The following is a 19,840-nucleotide window of genomic DNA, read 5'->3' on the forward strand; positions in this document are numbered from 1 at the left end:
CCATAATTGGATAAATAAGTTTAATATTGGAAGATATTTAACTGAGATTTAACAAATTTGTGGTGAATGGAGTAATGACACAAATTATTGCCTCGAGGGATTTACGCAGACCCTTCGGCTGTAATGACATCCAATAATTTTAAATTGCACTTTCTTCGAAATGCCGCAGCATTTCTTAAGTGAAAAATATCGGTGAAACTGAAAAGCGGCTTTACTGCACGCATTTACGTGCTGAAAGTAGTACTTTACCGCACGCAAGGCAGGCGTCAGTACCGAAAATCCTTGTTGTCATGCCGTGGCCATTGATGTGCAAGGGTAAAACTTTTTCCCACGAGCGTTTGCGAGGTGAAAAGAGAACTTTATCGCACGTGTAAAGTAAAGGGTTTTACTGTACGCAAACGAAGGTGGCATCTGTCGAAATTTTAGGGAATTCGACTTCCATATGAGTGAGGTAAAACTTTTTACCGCATGGTTGCCCGTAAAGAGTTTACGGCGCGGTAATATTTAATTGAACTTACTTGAATAACTATTAGACGATTAAAAAAATATCGAACATAAAACGTGCGAAAGTGTCTTTACTGCACTCGATATTGCTGGGTAAAAAAAACTGTTATTAAATAACCGAAGTGTTATGCTCCAAAAACATCACGCATTGGCATGCTATCAAATTTCGTAAAAGTAACATTTCACTGCTTTTCATTGTAGCAATACTATGTGAAAAGTTTGTGATCTATAAGCAATAATTTTATCTGTTAAATTAACGCGGGAATAGTGAGCAAACGATGCGATGATACGTAACGACAACGACGTGAAGCGTGAAAGAAATTCGGCGTTATCCATCGACGTCCAGACGCTCATTCAGTGCGCCGCGGGTTATTCCGGAGCAACGTCGCGACGCCCTTTTAGGGAAAATTTACGCTAAAGCGCGCGGAATAACTTTTTAATCTGAGTTAGCGTTAATTCAAATGTGTTAAGTACCGAGATTATGTTCTTAACTGGCTAAAAATTGTTCGAGAAACTTGGAAACTGACATGTGTGAAGTGGGGATCGTTTTCAGATTATGTTAAAATTAAGTTAAAAAGGTAAGAAACTGAAACTATCTATGGAATATTGCATGTTACATTAGCTACATAGAGTTTTTAATAATTAAAAATTAAATTTGAAAAAATGAGGTGAGTTTAAATTTTTAAAATTTTGTGAAATTAATTTTTGTTATTCATCTTCAACTCGCATCTTTCACTTACTACTTTATTTTATTTGCATATCTGAGATATTTTTTTCACTTTTTCACATTTATTTGGTTTTGAAATGTTCCAATATTCAATGGTATTTTAATTTTTTTGATTCCATAAACTAAATAAGACACGTCACTGCATAATTTGGGTAAATTTTACACGGACCCATTGTCGTTTTTTAAGCGAAAGTTAATAGAAATTGTTTATTATGCAACGAGAACGAAAGGCTATAGCCTAGTGCGTTTATTCGTAACGAATGGTCATTTTGTGCATCTTGCATACTATACTTGTTAGGACTACAACAATTTGTGAACAATAAAAAGATTTACTTCTTAATACTTCAAAATTCCATGCGCTGTAGCCAAAATGGCCGTCTAACTGTTGATGTTTGTTTTGCTTTTGTTGTGGATGGTGATATGAAGCCGTGGGAAATACGATTATTTTCTGATCGTTGCGAACGCATCCCCTGGGAAATAAAAATATATATCTAAATCGAGGTCCCTTGATATCATTTTTGAGTCGGTAACAATGCAGTATCCTGACAGTGGTGGAAAAATATCATTTTTTAGTTTAAATCACAAGTTGACGCATATCATACTCGGTGTCTCTTCGCGTCCCTTACAAAGAGAATTTGAAAGTCGTTCTCACCCATGGTCATTCACGGTCATCCTGCAAACAGCATAAAAAACACAAAAACTAGGAAAAATGTTCTAATTTTCGACCCATATTTTAATAAACTTGAGTAAGTTTAAAAAACGATATATAGGGTGAGTCAGAAAGAATGGGCCAATACTAAACTGAATATACTAGGCACCAAAAAAATGTGATTAGGCTCAAGATGGCTTACACCAATGTTGCTGATTTAAGAGATACAGCGTGTTCAAAGTTTAAATTTTATTCTTAAATTTGTCAATAAATAACAAAGTTTTAATAGTACAAATCTGAAAAACGATAATTTTATGTTTTTTAGTGTGAAAATTACGAATTTTAAGCTTATTTTGACATTGCTTCTAGAGAGTACTAGTTTCAGCGTATTATTTAAGTAATTTAAAACATATTTTTTATCTATCGATCCATGTTTAAAATAAGGCGAAAATTTCTAAAAAAGCGCACAATTCTACAAAGAAAATGTACTCTTGTTTGGGTCGTCTAAATCTGTCGATTGTTAACTTATTGACATTTAAAAAGTTCAATGTATTTTGCTATGATTTTTTTATTCTTAAAAGATCAAAGGATACGGACAAGTAATGAAATCAATAATAAATAACAATAACAATTATTAGTAATAGTGATAATAGCAAATTTCAAATCAAATGTTGGAAGTGTCCACCGCCTACCTCAATACATTTTAAAACATACTTTTTTAAAAGTTCTCTATATGTTAAGCAAAATTTCACTATTACTTTTAAATATATTCGTGGCTTCTTGTATTCTTTGTCGCAACTACTCAAGAGAATGAAAATAAAAAAAAAATATCATAGCAAAATACATTGAACTTTTTAAATGCAAATAACTGAAAAACCGCTAGATTTAAACGCTTTAACCAAGAGGACATGTTCTCTGTAAAATTGAGCGTTCTTTTAAATTTTCGACTTGTTTTAAGCATGGCTTATCAGATAAAAAAATATGTTTGAAATTACATAAATGATACAATGAAATTGGCGCCCTGTAGGAGCAATATCCATTATAAACTTATAAAATTCGTAATTTTCACACCAAAAAACATACAATTATCATTTTTCAGATTTATACTATTAAATTTTTATTTAATTATTGAGAAATTTCATAATAAAATTTAAATTTTGAATACGCTGTATCTCTTAAATCAGCAACATTGATGTAAGCCATGTTAAGCGCAATCATAATGTTTCGGTTTCTAATATCTTCAGTTTAGTGTTGCCTCGTTCTTTCTGACTCATCTTCTATACCTTCTATACCATTTTTCCATTAAATCTGAAAGCTGAAAACTTTGAAAAAATATGAAACGTTAAAAAATAATCACTATTTCTATCCCATAATATACAAGGTTTTATGATGGTCGTTGTGTTTCACTGAACCTGAAAGCACAAGTAATTATTCACAAAATTGACAAATTAAAAGTAAATTTGAGGAATTCTTGGGAGTTTCTTCAGAGGCGAAAAAACCCAAAAAAAGAAAAAAATCCCTATTTCCAATTTTACATTTTCCTAATGCAGCTTTACGAAACAGATTCACCCCTGTTACGATTTTTATCCATTCTAGTAGGAATTACCGGTTTCAAGCTGGGTTTGAGAAATTCGTGGTCGTTCTGACAAGGGATGAAAAATAGCCGAAAAATTGGGGAAAAATCTGTTTATAACTCTATAATTTGATAAATCTCTACAACATTAAACATTTTTTAGGTGGATTTGAAGTATTCTTGGTCGTTCAATGAGGGGATGTTCCTTATACTATATGTATGTTGAGAATTATTCACAGCTTGACGTCATTATGTTTTATTGAACCTGAAAATTCAACCACAATGTTCATGGCTTGAATGTTATTTTGAACAATTATTGGGGGTTTTTAAGAAGGCGGAAAGAAAATTTAAAATCAGGGAAAAAATCTTTGTGATCTAGATCTACATCCAGATGGAAATGAACCTGATGGTGATAATGTATGTATATTAAATACTGATTTCAAGTCTTTTTGATTGTACCTGTTTCTTATTTCGATAGGATACATTTCAAGCAAATTGGTCACACTGCTTCCTATTTCAAGTATATTTTTTGGTTTTTTGTTTTGGAATGACTTGACTTTATTTGGCCTTGGAATTACTTTATTCTATTTAACATTCTCGATGCTGAATGATTCGATTTCAAATTTACCTCAATAGCTTGAAAATTAAGTCAAGCAGTGAATCTGTAATAACCACAATTAAATTCTCGATTAAACCATTTCTGTCAATATACAGGGCATAATACTTAACTTGAGACATTGTAATATCTCGAATAATATGAAAAAAATGTCTATTATGAAAGTTTAATTATTCCGCAGGGGAAATACATTGATGCTAAAATTAGTACCTCTTTGCCCCTCCTTATGGGGGGATGGAGGGTAACTTTGATTTCTGAAATCGCTTTCCCAATTTTTTTATTGCAGATTCGAATTCTACGGAAAAACACGTAGAATTTGTCTGGAACATTTTGTTTGGTTCACGATAGATGGCGCTGTAATCAACGAAATTTAATTTTCCTTTCGCGTATGATTTAGCGGAATGTTCGTGAAATCTGTTTTAAAAAACCTTGTTCTCACGCGTTGTTGAGGATAAATAAAAATAATACATTTTTATTTGTTTACATTTTTGGTTTAAACGTATGAAAAAAGAAACAATTAATTGTAACAACTTGTGCGTATCAGAAATGCTTGTGTCGAAATTAAAGCAGGCACACTTCTCAGTTGTGTTCGATCGTTTGAAAAACGGATTAATAAGTACATTGAAATTGAACGCCATTATTTTGAGCACTTACTTTAAAAACTAACTGCAAAAAGTTTCTATTTTCATTGATTTTAAAGCAAATTCTACCAAACATTCCGGTAAGTCACAAGTGAAAGGAAAATGGAATTATGTCGATTACAGCACCGTCTATCGTGAATCGAAAAAAAGTTCTAAACAAACAAATTGTTCGTGTTTTTTGCCGTAAAATTCGAATTGGCAATAAGAAAAGAAGATGCTATTTAAGAAATCAAAGTTACCTCTCACCCCCCTCCCTCCCTCACAAGGAGTGGCAGAGGGGCACTAAATTCAACATCAATGTATTTCCCCCGCGAACAAATTAAACTTTCTCATAATAGTTTTTTCGTAGAGCGCTTATTATTCGAAATATTGACATGTTTTAGGTTGAACGTTACATCCTGTACAGTGTTCGTTTTTGTGAGCTGACACAATATAATAGTTCAATGTATTTTTGTTTTGTGGAAAAAATTTGGCATTTTAAAAATATTTTCATAGCTGTTTTTTAATAAATTTTTTTTGTTAAAAATAAACATAAGTGTCATAATACGACATAGCACCGATTCTTAAATTTTTCATTTATTTTGATTTTTACAACTTTTTTTACACTTGTAGTGCTTTACTAGAACTTAATTATCTACGAAACTATTTAACGTAAATTAATGAAATAAATTTTAAATTACGAGAAAATCAACAAATTTTTATAAATAATTAGAGAGTTAAGAAAAATGGTTGATACAATTTTTGGAAAAATTATTGAAACTTAGAATTTTTCGATTCAAAAAAATAAGTTTTTTCAATTAACACCCTACATTTATTTTTGCACCATTGAATTGGTAGAAATAAAATAAACAAATACGATATAAATCATAAGTACCAAAAATTAATACTTTTAAAGTAAATCGAGAAAAACTCTAAACTACTCTATACTGTATAGATAATAAGTCAGCGCATTTTTACATTATCAAGTTGCTTAATGTTTATTTTGATTGTTTGTTTTATTTTTTTACATCGTTTTTTTAACAAAACAAAAATACAAACTTCAAAAATACATTCAATTTGTAATTTTCCATATACGAATTGTGTCAGTTCCTAAAGGCAAACCCTGTATAATTTTTGTTTATTTTCTGAAAATTCTCCGAAGCTTGTAATAATTCTACAGTTAATAAAAATGCGATAAATTAGCTACTTTCATTAAATACGATACAATTGTTTGTTCTTGCATCTAACAGTTGTTGGAGTTTGGTCAGAAAAGGCTTTGGAACAGTCCTTAAATTATAGGTGCTTCTACACTATACCCATCACTTTTAATCAATTTTGAGACATAGGCAAACAAATTCCCAGACATGGACAGAACAATCCCATAGATAACAATTTCCATTAAACCAACCAGACAATTTTGTCCCAGAAACAGTTTTATCGTAGCGAAAGATCGATTTGGCGCTAGCTAAATTACATTTTAGTTCCAGAATAATAACGTTGCTAAAGAATTCACTAGATGCCGTTAAATTACTGAAAATGGGAAATTATTTTAGTTTTTTAAATTCAGCATGTAACCATCAATGGGCTTAATATTGTCCAATTCCTGTTTTAAATCACACAGATGAGGATCTCAAAAGGGCTTTTAAGGTTGATATGCAGATTGAGAGTAGTTGGCAAATCGACGCTATACAGAGTTCGGTCCGCAATCAAGTGCGGTAGACACTTTCGGTTTTCAGTTTAGGTGTTAGGTACTATATTTTTCCAATGAGCGCATATGTGTTAATTTTGTCCCCTTCTGTACACAAATATTAGCGTGCGATATGTTTGTTACACAAGTCCGTGCGGTATAAAGTTTTACGCGCACGCATGTCACTGATCACGGCTGGACATTGCCCACATAGATCTTTGCCACCTGTCACTTTGATATGCGTGCGGTAAAAGTGTTTATCGCACATACGCGGTGAAGCGATACTTTCGTTTCGCAAATGCGTGAGATAAAGCCATTTCACTCCACGCCTGAATAAAAGGCTAATTTCACACCTAGTTAGTAGTAACTTCAACTGATTGCGTCATTAACGTCCTCCCTACGCTCCGCACTTACACCACGTTTTACGACTCAAACTCTTGCTTTAAAGACGTTAAACTCAGGCTTTTGGCAAACTGTAGGGTCTTTAACACCCAAATTATTCGAGTGCACGAGGTGTTCACGATCTCTTCGCGTACAAAAAAGATGAGTGAAACTGAAGAAGTTGCCATTTGTAATAAAGAGTTTTGCTGCTTCATCCCAGAACGCCCATTTTTAACCTTTCGCAGTTTCTTGTTCGTGTCGGGGAGCTTAGTTTCGACTTTAATGGGATTTTTAAACCTTCGTGTTGCCGTTAAACTATGGACGTTACAAAATTGGAATTGTTATTTAGAAAATTGCGGGGAGCGAAACAATTAGTCGCGCGTAGCGGATTTGCACTTAAAAGTGCATTTAAAATGTTTAAAAACTGAACATTTATGAGTACTTAAATATAAGGCACGTTATAGTTTTGAATATATACAGGGTGGTTCAAGTAAGATGACCCACTACCTTACTTCAAAAATCGTAAGGTTTAGAAAAAAAATATATAAAAGTTATTCAGTTTTTCGTGAATTTTTATTTTTTTTTATTTTCGAAGTTACAGGGTGGTGCAGAAAATCATGGCATGACAAAAACACATTTTTTAAAGTAGAATGCCCTATATTTTATTACGAATGTTAATTCTTGTAACTCTAAGTATTTTTTGTTATTAAAAAATATTAAACATTTTAATTAGTTTTTGAGTTAATTCAATTTGAAGTAAAGATCGAAGAAAAAATAGCTTTTTAAAGTACTCAATAAATTCATGTAGTATTAATTGAATCGTTAAAAAACGTTTCCAGTTAAAACAAAGGGCTTTTCTACTAGAATACATTTTTAATTTTCGAGAAACTTTATACAGTTTCTCGAAAATTAAAAATATACTCCAATAGAACGGCCTTTTGTTTTTGACTGGACAAGATTTCAAAAGATTCAACTGATACTATGTGAGTTTACTGAGAATGTTAAAAAGCTTATTTTTGTTTCAATCTTTACTTCAAATTGAATTAACTCAAAAACTGCTTAAATTTTTTAATATTTTTTAATAACAAAAAATACTTAAAGAAAAGTTAACATTCGTAACAAAATATAGGGTATTCGTCGGTGTTTGACTGCGCTCTGAAATAAATAGCAGTGCTGTTCATTAATGTGGGAAGCACAGGCTTTTGATGAAAGCTGTCGGTGTTCCTCGTAATTCTAAATTAAAAGTGTTCTAGGTATTTCTTCATTAAAACACTTGATTTCATTACAGCTAACCGTCACGGCTTAGAAAATTAGGTTTTATTTACAGTCGACATGAATTATTCGATTTAACCTGGCGTAAGCATCCAATCTATCCCATCAAACAAATTTCACCTAAATCAAGAACGGTTTTGAGCCTCACCTTTTCATCTTTAATACTCTTTTTGGCCAATGAAGCAAATTATCTTTTTCCACTGAAGCTTTTGAACTACCTACATATTTTCATTGTTATTCATCAAATCTCATAGAATTCAGCGATCTGAAAATTTCATAAATTCTGTTCCCACATTTTCGGTAAACACGTCACGTATACCTAATCCTATGGGCTGCTGCACCTGATACTCGTATTGATTGCATTGAAAACCTTAGTCATCTTATATAGAAATATAATTGAAAATTGGCAGAATACCAAGACGTTTATTTAAAATTGATTTCATATGGATTGGACAAAGCTTGACAATTGAGAATTTCACTCATAAATTGCTCCAAAGATTTGGCACTGGAGAAGATGATTCATGGGTGGGATTAAAATACTGGATTGCAACATAAATCTAGTAGGAGCAGGAAACTTTATTTACGACGGTAATTAAATTAAAAACTACCCATGTGTATAAGACTTGCAACACATTAAATTTATGAACCTGCATTCTACAGGTTTGCCAGAAAATATTAAGCCCATAAGGTCGTGGGAAGCATATAAATTTAATGCCAACTCGAAATTAAAACTCCAAGTCGATTTTAGTTTTTGCCATAAAAATGAGGAAGTGGAACCGTGAAACTTTGAGGAGTGCAATAAACTTATTCTAAAGATTGCTTTTTTTGGGTTATTTAACAAGGACTCTAACAAAAAAATTGCATTAGGAAAGGTCTCTTAATCTGGAAGTGGAACAAAAGTTTTTATTCCAGTTTAAAAAGGAGCGCTCCAATAACTTTCTTAAATCCGTCTTGACTAGTTGAAAAGTTTTTGTCCTCTAAACTGATGAGTAATTTGTTACGTTTATTTTGTAGCACTTTTTGAAAGCTATTTTTTTGCTAAACCAGAGGTGGTTTATTCAGATTTATTAATGAAAAGACATGAGATCACAGATCTCTCGATCCAGTGAATGGAGTTACAAAGTTCTGAGAAAATAGATCATGTCAAGAACCCTTATATAAAAAATGTGTCTGAATTTTCAAATTATGTCCAAAATATTTCACGATGGTGACCTTATGGGCTTACATGGTATTAAAAATAATTTTTAAAGCAAAACACACAAGGAGTCGCAGATGTTTAGGTAAATTTATTACTATTATTTAATAAACACTCTTCTCCTATCCTATATTTAATAAATATCTCCTAGGAACTGCCAATCAATTTTTGTGATTCCTTTACATACAGGATGCCGCACCGAAAAGTTTCCACTTAGGATTTTTTTCTTGTAAACGAATAAATGAAAATATGCTCGTACACGTAAACCTTAGTTTTCAGGGGGACATTTTTTATATATTTCCACCCTTCTGCTCCAACTCATACAAGGGGGTGGCTATCACTCTCAAAATTTTAAATGAAAGGGGGGGCGAGTAATATCTTAATTTAAAGGGAACTGAATCTCCTTTGCCATGAAACCTTCCTGATATTATTTGGTTGATAAATGCACAAAAAAGACTATTAATAATATAATACTATTTTCAAATTTCACTTGATCCTTTGAAAAACCTGCCATTATCAATTTGTTTCTCGTAAAGGCAGTTGAATTGAGAGAAGAGGTCATATTGAATGGCCCGCAAGATCTCCTGACTTGTCATCACTGAACTTTTTTTCTGCAGGAGCATTTGAAATTGAAAATTTATGCAACTAAAGCGAATTCTTTAGAAAACTTACAGCAGTGAATAGTGTATGAGTGCCAACAAGTGACTCCCAAAATACTTCGTAATATTCGCGAACACTTTGAACAGTGTCTTTATAATTGCATGGAGGTCGGAGGTGAACATTTTCAACATTTACTTCATTGACACAAGTGGCAAGAAATTTTGTTACTTTTACATTTCATTTCTTTATTTCTCACGAACTACTCAATCGATTCCAACGAGGAAGGCCCTATAACAAAGGAAATTCAATTCCCTTTAAAATGAGACATCGCTTGGCCCCCCTTTCCATTTAAGACTTTAAGGGGGACAGCCTCCCTTCGTAGGGATTGGAGCAGAGAAGGTGCAAATATGTAAAAAATGTGTCCTGAAAATTAAGGTGTACGTGTCCGAGCATATCTTCATTTATTCCCTTACAAGAAAAAAACTTGAGTGGAAACTTTTCGATGCGCCACTCTGTATAAAAATACCAGCTGCACATAATTAGCAAAATACCTTAAAACTCCAACATTTCCTTTGAATTAGACTTAATCTTCCTACCGAATTTGTTCCAGAGGCTTAAACCGCCGGCCTAGCAAGACTAGCTCTAGGCTGGTGGTACGGGCTTAGTTCGGTGTGATGCATCTTTTAATGCTTTAAATGAAAAAATATGGAATCTGATTTATTATATATATATATATGACGATGACGATGATGATTTATTATATATATAATAAGAATCAATAAAAGTTTCACGAGGCAGTGACCGCATTCAGCAGAGATAATAGTTGTTCAACAATTTTGAATCTGTGTTAAGTTCGGAGCAAAAATAACTTTATATTCCATTTGAATCTATTTGAAGGGTAGCATGTCATTCAGCAGAAATCCTAACAGTTGCCCAACTGTTGATTTTGTTGAATCTGGCCATCATCATCATCAATGAATTATTGGTATATCGCATAACAAAATTTCTAAAGTTTTGATGTGCCCTGCTCTTTTGCTAATGACTAAGTTGCAACCTGTATCGATTCTGGGTTTTTCGGATGAGGAGCTTCAGGAACCTTCATTTACAGGCATTTTAAATATCGCGAAAATAAGCATCAAAGTGGCCGCCCTATCTCGAAAACTAAAAGAGGTATTACGACCCTTGCTTTTCGCCCCCACACATACTACTGCATTAGGGGGATTATTTTCTGATTTATTTCATCTTCAGTCTATTGTAAATTGGAAATGAAATTTGTCGAGATTGAGAGTAATCCGCTGAACAAAAAAATGGGTTGTTTTGTAGGGGGTGATTTAGCGGTATAAACCCTCGATTTTCCGGAGTTTTTTTTCGATTTCAACGTATTTAGAATTGCTAATTCGGATGAGGTTGTTTCGTAAACGCGAACTGAGTTTGTTACGGTTTCAAATGAAACACAGTCACTTCATACAATTATAGGTCAGGGGTGCTTTTTCGGCAAATAAAAAACGAAATGAGACATTTTATTACAACTTGTGGCTATTTGTGCCAAAATAAGATTAGTACCTGGCCTTTGGCCCTTAGACCGTTTTTACCTGGTTAGGAGGGTTTATTTGAGTTTGAGCTGACACTATGCAAATGACTCTCAGTATGATATCAACAAAGACACTTTCTGGATGGTGGTTCAGGATATGGAGTAGCTTTTTATGTTCAAGAATTTGCTTTGCCTCTTCTGGTTTACTGAACCTTCTATACAGGGTGAGTCATGAGAAACTGTACATACTTCTATCATGGAACAACTTTACTAAGAGGAATATCAAATGAGCATTAAAGATTTGCTTGATTTTTTTATTGTTATTATACAGGAAGTTTTACACATTTTGTCAAAAAATGGTTTTGGCTATAACTTTATAATGCCAGTTTGCTTTTTTTTATTTTGTGGTGAAAGAGTACACTGTTGTGTATGAGTAAGATAATGTATTTAGAGTTTAAAAAAATCCAGGACCGTCTTGAAAAAATGTACTAGGTTTTTTCCAGACGAAAAAAATCAGCCTGTATGCGAATTTTCTAAAGTGTTATGCACATTTACTAAAAGTTAGATGAACTAATAATTACACCCAGTCAACAAATTTGCCACGCTCTTCATTGCTTTGTAAAAAAACGAAGAAGAAGAAAATGCTACAGTTTTGTATCTTTGGATATACCTACCATTATTATATTGATTTTTTGATTGAATCTGTATTTTACAATCAAATATTACAATTAATAACAAAACGTGGGACTCTGCAATATTTAATGTAATCGTAATGGAAAAAATCATTCGAGTCATACATAAAATTTTAAAATTAAAATAACGAGTGAAAAGAAAAAGAAAGCTTTTTTTTACTATTGTTGAAAAGTAAATCAAAAAACTTAAGCAAGAAATGAGAAATTCCCTATTTAATATTACCAATTATTACTTAACGATATTTTTTAAATGGAAACTTGTAGACCGTACGCATTTAGCTTGTCGGACAGTCAATTGCGTGATCAACGCGTGATTGACTTGGGATTATTTCTAATATTATTAGAATAGTTCTATCAAGCAATTCTTATCGCGTGTCTGCATTTTCTGCATAACTAGTTCTTTTCAATGACCTCAAATAAAATAATCAATGGGATTTAAATCCAGTGACTTGGTAGATACAGTACCGAGCGAAAGTGGAGAAACATTTAAGTTTTTATAATATTTTAAATGAGTATTAAAAATAAAAACATGTTTTATTTTTTTATATACGTACTAGATAAATACAACTTAAAAGTAAAACAAAAAAATATTTCCTGCTCACAATAACATTATATTGAGTGATATTTAAAAAAACTACAAGCAAGAGTAAAGAAACATTGTGAAGAAAAATTATTAATGATGAAACAAGTTAATATTTAATAGCGTAGCCATTATTTTTGATAACCGCTAAACGTCTTCGTCTCATAGAACCAGTAAGTTTCTCAATAGTTTCCTTGGGTAGAGCGTTCTGGGCTATTTTAATGGCCTCAAAGAGTTCAGCACTGTTTTTGAATTTTGCAGGATGTTAGGAGCGTATTTTTGATCAATTAAATCCCATAGGCTTTCTATGGGATTCAGATCGGGACTCTGTGCTGGCCACTTCATGACTGTAATCCCTTTGTGTTGAAAATTTTTTTAAACAATTTTTGCCGTATGTTTCGGATCATTGTCGTGTTGCCGTTATCTCCCGCATACGACAGCATAGTGTTAGTTAAAATCTCCAAGTATTTGTATCGATCTACGATCCTGTCAATTTTGATAATAGGTCTCATTTCCCAACCAGAAAAAACAATCCCACACTTGAACATTCCCTCTGCCGTGTTTAATTGTGCCCAAAGTATACTTCAGATCGAAACGTTTGTCAATAAGATGTCTCACCCATAAAATACTATTCGAAGAATATAAATTAAATTTACTTGCATCGGAATTTTTTCATTTCTTTGATATAGTATATTAAAGATGAATTTAAAGCATATAACAGAAATTGCTTTACTTTTGCTTGGTACTGTATATCCAAATATCCTAAACTATAGTATTTTCGTAAATTTATTTTTCTTACATAGCAATGAAGAGTGTGACAAATTTGACGTACAAGTGTGGCATACTGAAGATAATTATTAGTTCATCCAACTTTTAGTAAATGTGCATAGCGCTTTTTCAAAAATTCGTATACAGGGTAATTTTTTTTGGTCTGGAAAAAACCAATAAAATTTTTTGAAGAAGGTTCTGAATTTTCTGAACTCTGAATACATTATCTTACTCATACACAGCAGTGTAGTTTTTCACCAGTAAATGAAAAAGCAAACTGCCATTACACACTTATAGCTAAAACCATTTTTCGACAACAAATATAAAACTCCCTGTATAACAACAACGAAAAAATGCGAGTAACTGTTTAATGCTCATTAGATATTTCTCTTAGTAATCTTGTTCCATGGTAGAAGTATGTACAGTTCCTCATGACTCACCCTGTATCAGTCATGCTATTTTTGGGAATACTTTAGTCTCGCTCTGAGACAAACCCTGTGCCTTCATTGTTATTTTCCTGTCTCTTATCATGAAATTTTTCTGATGCCTCTACTAAATTTTAGAAGATTCTCTAATTAAAATTACCATAATACCTGTTGTTTACCCCTATAATATTTGATATGCATAGAGTCGTAAATGCTCAAATTCCCAAAACAAACTTTGTAAGCTGCCTTGCATATTATAACTCCTTCATACGTGCTCGTAAAGACTTGAAGATGTTTGCCCCGAGATGTGTATTTCATATCTAATGTGATTTGTCGGAAATTGCAATTTGAAAATTACAATTTCCACAAATTTATCTTGCAAGATGATGGAAATGATACCGAGACGACGAGATTTAGAACGATCTATCTGACCGCGCTCAAACTTTTTCCACACACCAAGTGCTCATAAAACCTCGAAATCTGGTGCAGTTACAATTTTTATAGTTTGAAGAGAAAGGTAAATAAATCGTACATAATTCGGCTTTTTCCAGCTTCGGAAGTTCGCTTTTGCAGCTTTTCTTCGTGTTCTAACGGGAATTTCAAGCGATATATACAACTTGCGATATTTCGGAAGTTCTGCATTGGCCATAAATCATCTACTAAACCTTCGTGACGGAAACTTGACAAAAGAAATTCGAGCGGAAAGAGTTCTATGGAAGATGTATGTTAGAAGGATACTTTAGCTCAACTTTTATGTTTTAATTAATGTTCAAAGGGCGAGATCGGTTTTCCAATCCCAGGAATTTAATGAGGAAGTTCGACCGGAAAATGGAAAGGAAAACCACTTGGTTTGGCATTTATTTGGTTTCATTGTGTATAAAAATTTATCTCAATTTCCCAGGCAGTTTCGAAAACAGTTCTTCAGCATTGGTACGTGTTCGTATCGTGCCTTGTCAGAACTTTTCAGATCCTGTTTGGGTGGGCGTGGATTCGATTTCTTAATGAAACACCACTTAATTGCTAACTTCTCGGCTAAATTGTGCCGGAAAATAAGAGCCTTTAAAGCAGTTTAAGTTAATAATACCTGCGTGTCGAGGGGTACTTATTGTGTTTTGGCAATATTTCAACCATGCCTAGTCCACTACAGCCACGACAAGTTTAACCACTTTTCGCATTGGATTAGTTCAGCGGAAGGAAAAGAACTCTTTTTGCCCATGTCTACATGAGAGGGATATAAGTCAGAAGATATACACCTTAAGTTAAAATCTTCTCTGATGGGAGACATAATCTTGACCGTAAAAAAGTGTTTTAACTCTCTAATCCTAAGTCTTACATGGCTTTTACAGTCAAGAAGCTGTTCCGCTTTGGTTTTAAGAGTTTACCAGAACATAAAATTTACAGCTTACTAATGATTGTCAACGGCTATAATTTACAAGTAGAATTCGGTAGTTAGGTGATGTGTAAATAGTGGAGTAAACAACTAAAACCGGAAAATTAGGTCAAACTTAATTTCATTACGTAATTTGTAATCGTCGATAATAATTCACCTGAAATAGCATTCCAATTCCATGACCCTCGTTGCACCTGTGAAGTTTGGTCCCTGTTTGACAATCAACTGATTAATAGGGATTGGATAACAGAGTTCATTAAAGCAATTGTTTGCAGTTCGCAGTTTCGCTTCTATTGCAACACTTGCAACACTCCATCTTGCAGGAAATGCTCGTTAAAATTCGTGTATCTATTTATCGTACTCAACTTGTTGGATGCTTCGGGTTATAGATTTCGAAGGGCCAGTTTTTCAACCTTCTGGTAACATTGCCAGCACGATAATTTCCATAGAAACTGCGAAATCAGGGCGGAGCATTGGCGCGGCGCAAACCTTGATGGACGGTTTTCAGCAAATGGTCCTCGATGTGCAAACATGCGTTTAAAAATGGTCTACATGCAGAGCATAACGAAGGAAATGGGCCTTTGGCGAGACCGTGACCAGCACGTAATTGAACAGAATTGTTGAAATCGAGCCTTGATATCGGTCAGATTTTTGGTTTCCACATGGAAACTATACTGGAGTGCAAACTTAACCGGATGCGTAAATTTTGATGTATTTTTTGCGGAAAAAAAAGTTTTGGAAATTTTTCTTATGTTTAATTAGCATTAACATTATTTCTTGCTCGAACTTGTTTCGATTACTTTTGCCTGTATAGTACAGAAAAACTCATGGTATAACAGTTTGTTGCATAGCAGGGCGAAAGAAGAGCCTCAAATTAAGCAGCATTATTCCAACCTCTTGGCCATTTTCAGTATCGTCAAGTTTGCTTCTAGTGAAAATATAATTTTCCATTTCTTGTTCTTGCAACAAAAAATGATAAAACCTGAACAAGTAGCACAACTTGTTGCCTTGCAGGATGATAGACGCAGTATTCGTTACATTGCAAATGTCTTAGAAATTTCTCGAAATACTGTATCAGATGCAATACGATTCTCGGAGCTAGGACAATTCACTATAAGACCAGGACAAGGTAGACCAAGGTCACTTGAAGATGATTTCATCAGAATACAGGTGTTACGCGACAGCACATTGTCAGCTGCAGCACATGTTCGAAGATTAAATGACGTCCATAGAAACGCAGTTTCAGTTTATAGAATTTATAGGTGCTTAATGAATCTAGAATAAATTCTAAAAGCTCTGTCCCAAGCCCTCTATGGGTTGTAGATCACCAGCAAAAGTGTCTACAGTTTGCTCGCCAACATCATTGCGGGATCAGAGAATCAAGATCGGAAAATAAGATCGGAGAACCGAGATCGGAGAATGAGACCGAAGAATGGGCTGCAATGCTCTTCACGGACGAATCCAGATTTAACACATACTCATTTAATGGGCCAAATAGGGCACGAAGAAGAATTGGTGGACGTTTTGTAGAATGTTGTTTTTCCCCTAGAGTTCAATTTGGCAGTGGCGACGTAATGGTGTAGACAAACATTTTTTTAGAGGCACATACTGAACTTGTCACAATTCGTGATGGTACTTTAAATGGTGAACGATACGTTGAACAATGTTTGGAAGAACATGGAGTGCCATTTGCGCCATTTGTCGATGAATAGTTGTTGTTGAATTGTATTGTATTGTGTGTTGAATGCACGATAATGTTCGTTTACACATTGCAAGAACAACGCGAACGTATTTGGATGAAATTCGCATTCCTTTATTGTCGTGATCCCCGAGGAATACAGATTTGAACCCGATAGAACATGCACCGGATATTTTGGGCCAACGTTCTTGTTATAATTATAGTGAGTTTCAATCCATAAATGACTTGAAACCAGCACTTCATGACGAATGGGAGCAAATCTCTCTGAAAGAATTTATCACATTGATACGTAGCATGGATGCCGTGCTTAGGACTCGCGGAAGCAATACACGTTACTAAAAGTATTGTTTTTCATTTAGAAAATTTTTAAGTGAAAAAATGTATTTTTTTTTGTTAGCAAATTTGTAGACTTTCTTTTTTTGTTATGTTGTTTTCTTTTTTCTTCTTTGAATTTTTTTCTTACTATGAAAAATTTTAACTTCCCAATATTAAATTTTATTAAACTTTTCTCTAATAACAGTGTAAATATTTTTTTAATGCTTGTTTTCTGGAAAAAAATAAGTGCCCGGTTAATTTTGCACCCCAGTGTAGCTTAACGTTAAAGTTAACAACACATTAAAAATTTGGTCTTTAGGGAGGCACTTCCCTAAAAAAGGGAAAGCCTTTCGTGAAATGGACACATTCAGGATTTCCAATTAAATTTTTAATTGAATGTTCGGGACTTTTTTTTTATCAAATCATAATATTTTTAAGGGGAGGTTTTGGGATGTTCACCAACTCGGAGTCACTCGAGGTCTTTTTTTTAAATTTTGGCTTCCCTGTAGGGAAATATCTTCCGCCAAACGGGGCTTTTGTCTGGATATTAGAGGAGACATGTGACTGAATGAAGGGAATGTTCATAATTTCCGAGCGACGCAAATGAGAATTTTTTGCGAATTTCAACTCACTTTGATATCAATTTTCGACCCGAAGGACTTTTTGAGATAGTAATTTTCAGAGATTTGATACATTATGAGAAGCAATCATTTAGGTTGTTTCGATCATTTTCAGTGGAATTTTGGGTTTTTTAGCATTTTCTGTGACATAAGGAAAAATTTTTTGACATTTTTCCAATGACCCAAAAAAAATTCTTTTTCTACGTCGAGGATCTCTTGAGAAGATTATCTTAATGAGATGTGATGAAGATGAGAAATCTTTAGGGAATTGTGATAAAGTCTGACTATTCATGAACTCATATTATAAATTCTTAATCGACTCGCAGTAAGGACACATTTTCAAGCAGGTCGGAATTTCCTGAGTGGCAATTTTCAGCGTTTTCAACAAGATTTGGAATTGTATGCTGTCGAGAAAACTTTCTGGATTTTTCCTGAAATATGACTAATCTTAAGGGGATTTCCTTTAATTTTTACTATTTCCAAATAATACAAAGATTTTCCGCGATTTTCACTTAGGGAAGACATTTTTAGATTATTGCGGATTTTGTTGAGGGAACTTTTTTAAATTTTTCGAGGGAATTTTTAACTGAATGATGGGAAAAAACGTTCGGCATTTTTCATCGAATATGACTAACCTCAGGGGGATTTTTACCATTTCGGAATGACGCAAAGTAGATTTTACGCTCTTTTCGATTAACTTGGAGTCATGGAAAAAAACTATGGGGAATTTTTATCAACTTTTACTGATCTTAAGAAAGACTTTTCAGATTTCAGACAAAGTGTTTATTGGAGTAAAATGGGAAATATTTCATTGCAACTGGCAAAATGAATTAAACTGAAATATGGAAGCCTAAGGTTCGTTTTATGTGGGTGGTTTTTAATCTAACATCACTTCCACCAGGGCTAAGCCGTAATATACTTATTCCTTAAGATTTATAAACTTTTCTCTTATACCTTCAATATTTCTTCATTATTCCTTTACCCATTGAGTGGTTGACTTAAGATATTGGTTTTTGATTATTTCGCCAAATATTGAATCTAAGGCTGGTTCAATTAAACATAAAAATCTAATGCTCTTTTTCTTCAACTGACTTTTTATTTGTTGAAGGAAAGTTTAAAGACTACAAAGACGACTATTTTCCTTTTTAAAATGCATTATGAAATCTTCAGGCATTGAGGTTTCATAAGTTTCGCACGCCTTCCTAATGGTACCTATAAATATCCTTGAAATAAAGAGAATGCTTATCAACATTTCAGTGCTACTTCAGGATTGGAAGCACTAGAAAGAACTTAGACAGTTTTTTCATGCACCGTGGGCAGTTTAACTAATCTGCTTTTCATGAGTTCGAATTCTCCGAACTGAGTTACAAATAAAGGCGCCTGCATTCATTTCAAAACTAACTACAACTTGAAATCACGTTTTGTCATCCGTTTCGAACACGAAAACTGTTAACTTCTTTGTTAGAATGTTACTATTTATGTAACTAGTTAGAAAATGCATGGAATTTATGTAACGAGTGGCATCCTGCGGAACGAGCGAAGCGGGGTCCAATATGATATGATCGACATTAACTAGTATTAGCTAATGACTTTCTTATGTGATTTTTTCAAATTTTGCTGGGCGATGAAGAAATATCGAGAACATGCCATAAATTTGGACATGGTGACACTTTGTCTCTCCATAAATCATCAATCGTTGTTCTTATTGACTTAGGTGTTAACTGAGTTGGAAAATTAAGGTATCTGCTTTCATTATGTCCCTGGTTGCAAAATGAAACTCGTTTATTCATCATTTCAAATTAGAAGAGCTGTGTGTCTCAAAAGCAGAACGAGTGAGTTTCATATACAGGATGTTTGGAAATAACATTGAAATATTTTGGGAAATAATTCTAGAGATTAAAATAATAAAAAAAGTTCTTATAAACATACTCTAAAAATGTTTTCTTAAAAGAGTTAGAACCTTTTGAACGGGGAACTCTGAACATGGTTTTTTCGC

General features: G+C 33.5%; 1 protein-coding gene across 2 annotated transcripts in view; it reads left to right on the forward strand.

The window, feature by feature from the left end:
- Nucleotides 1–758: 758 nt before the first annotated feature.
- The window catches only part of LOC136416896 (trissin receptor-like), a 227,352-nt gene continuing 208,270 nt past the window's right edge, over nt 759–19,840 (forward strand). Inside the window, exon 1 of one of the 2 annotated variants that reach the window (XM_066402321.1) lies at nt 759–1,082. The gene's annotated coding sequence lies outside the window, so the exon portion shown is untranslated. The remainder of the gene's footprint in view (nt 1,083–19,840) is intronic. The other variant, XM_066402322.1, reaches the window with a different exon arrangement.

This window comes from Euwallacea similis, chromosome 25 (assembly GCF_039881205.1).
Source record: "Euwallacea similis isolate ESF13 chromosome 25, ESF131.1, whole genome shotgun sequence".
NCBI lineage: Eukaryota > Metazoa > Arthropoda > Insecta > Coleoptera > Curculionidae > Euwallacea > Euwallacea similis.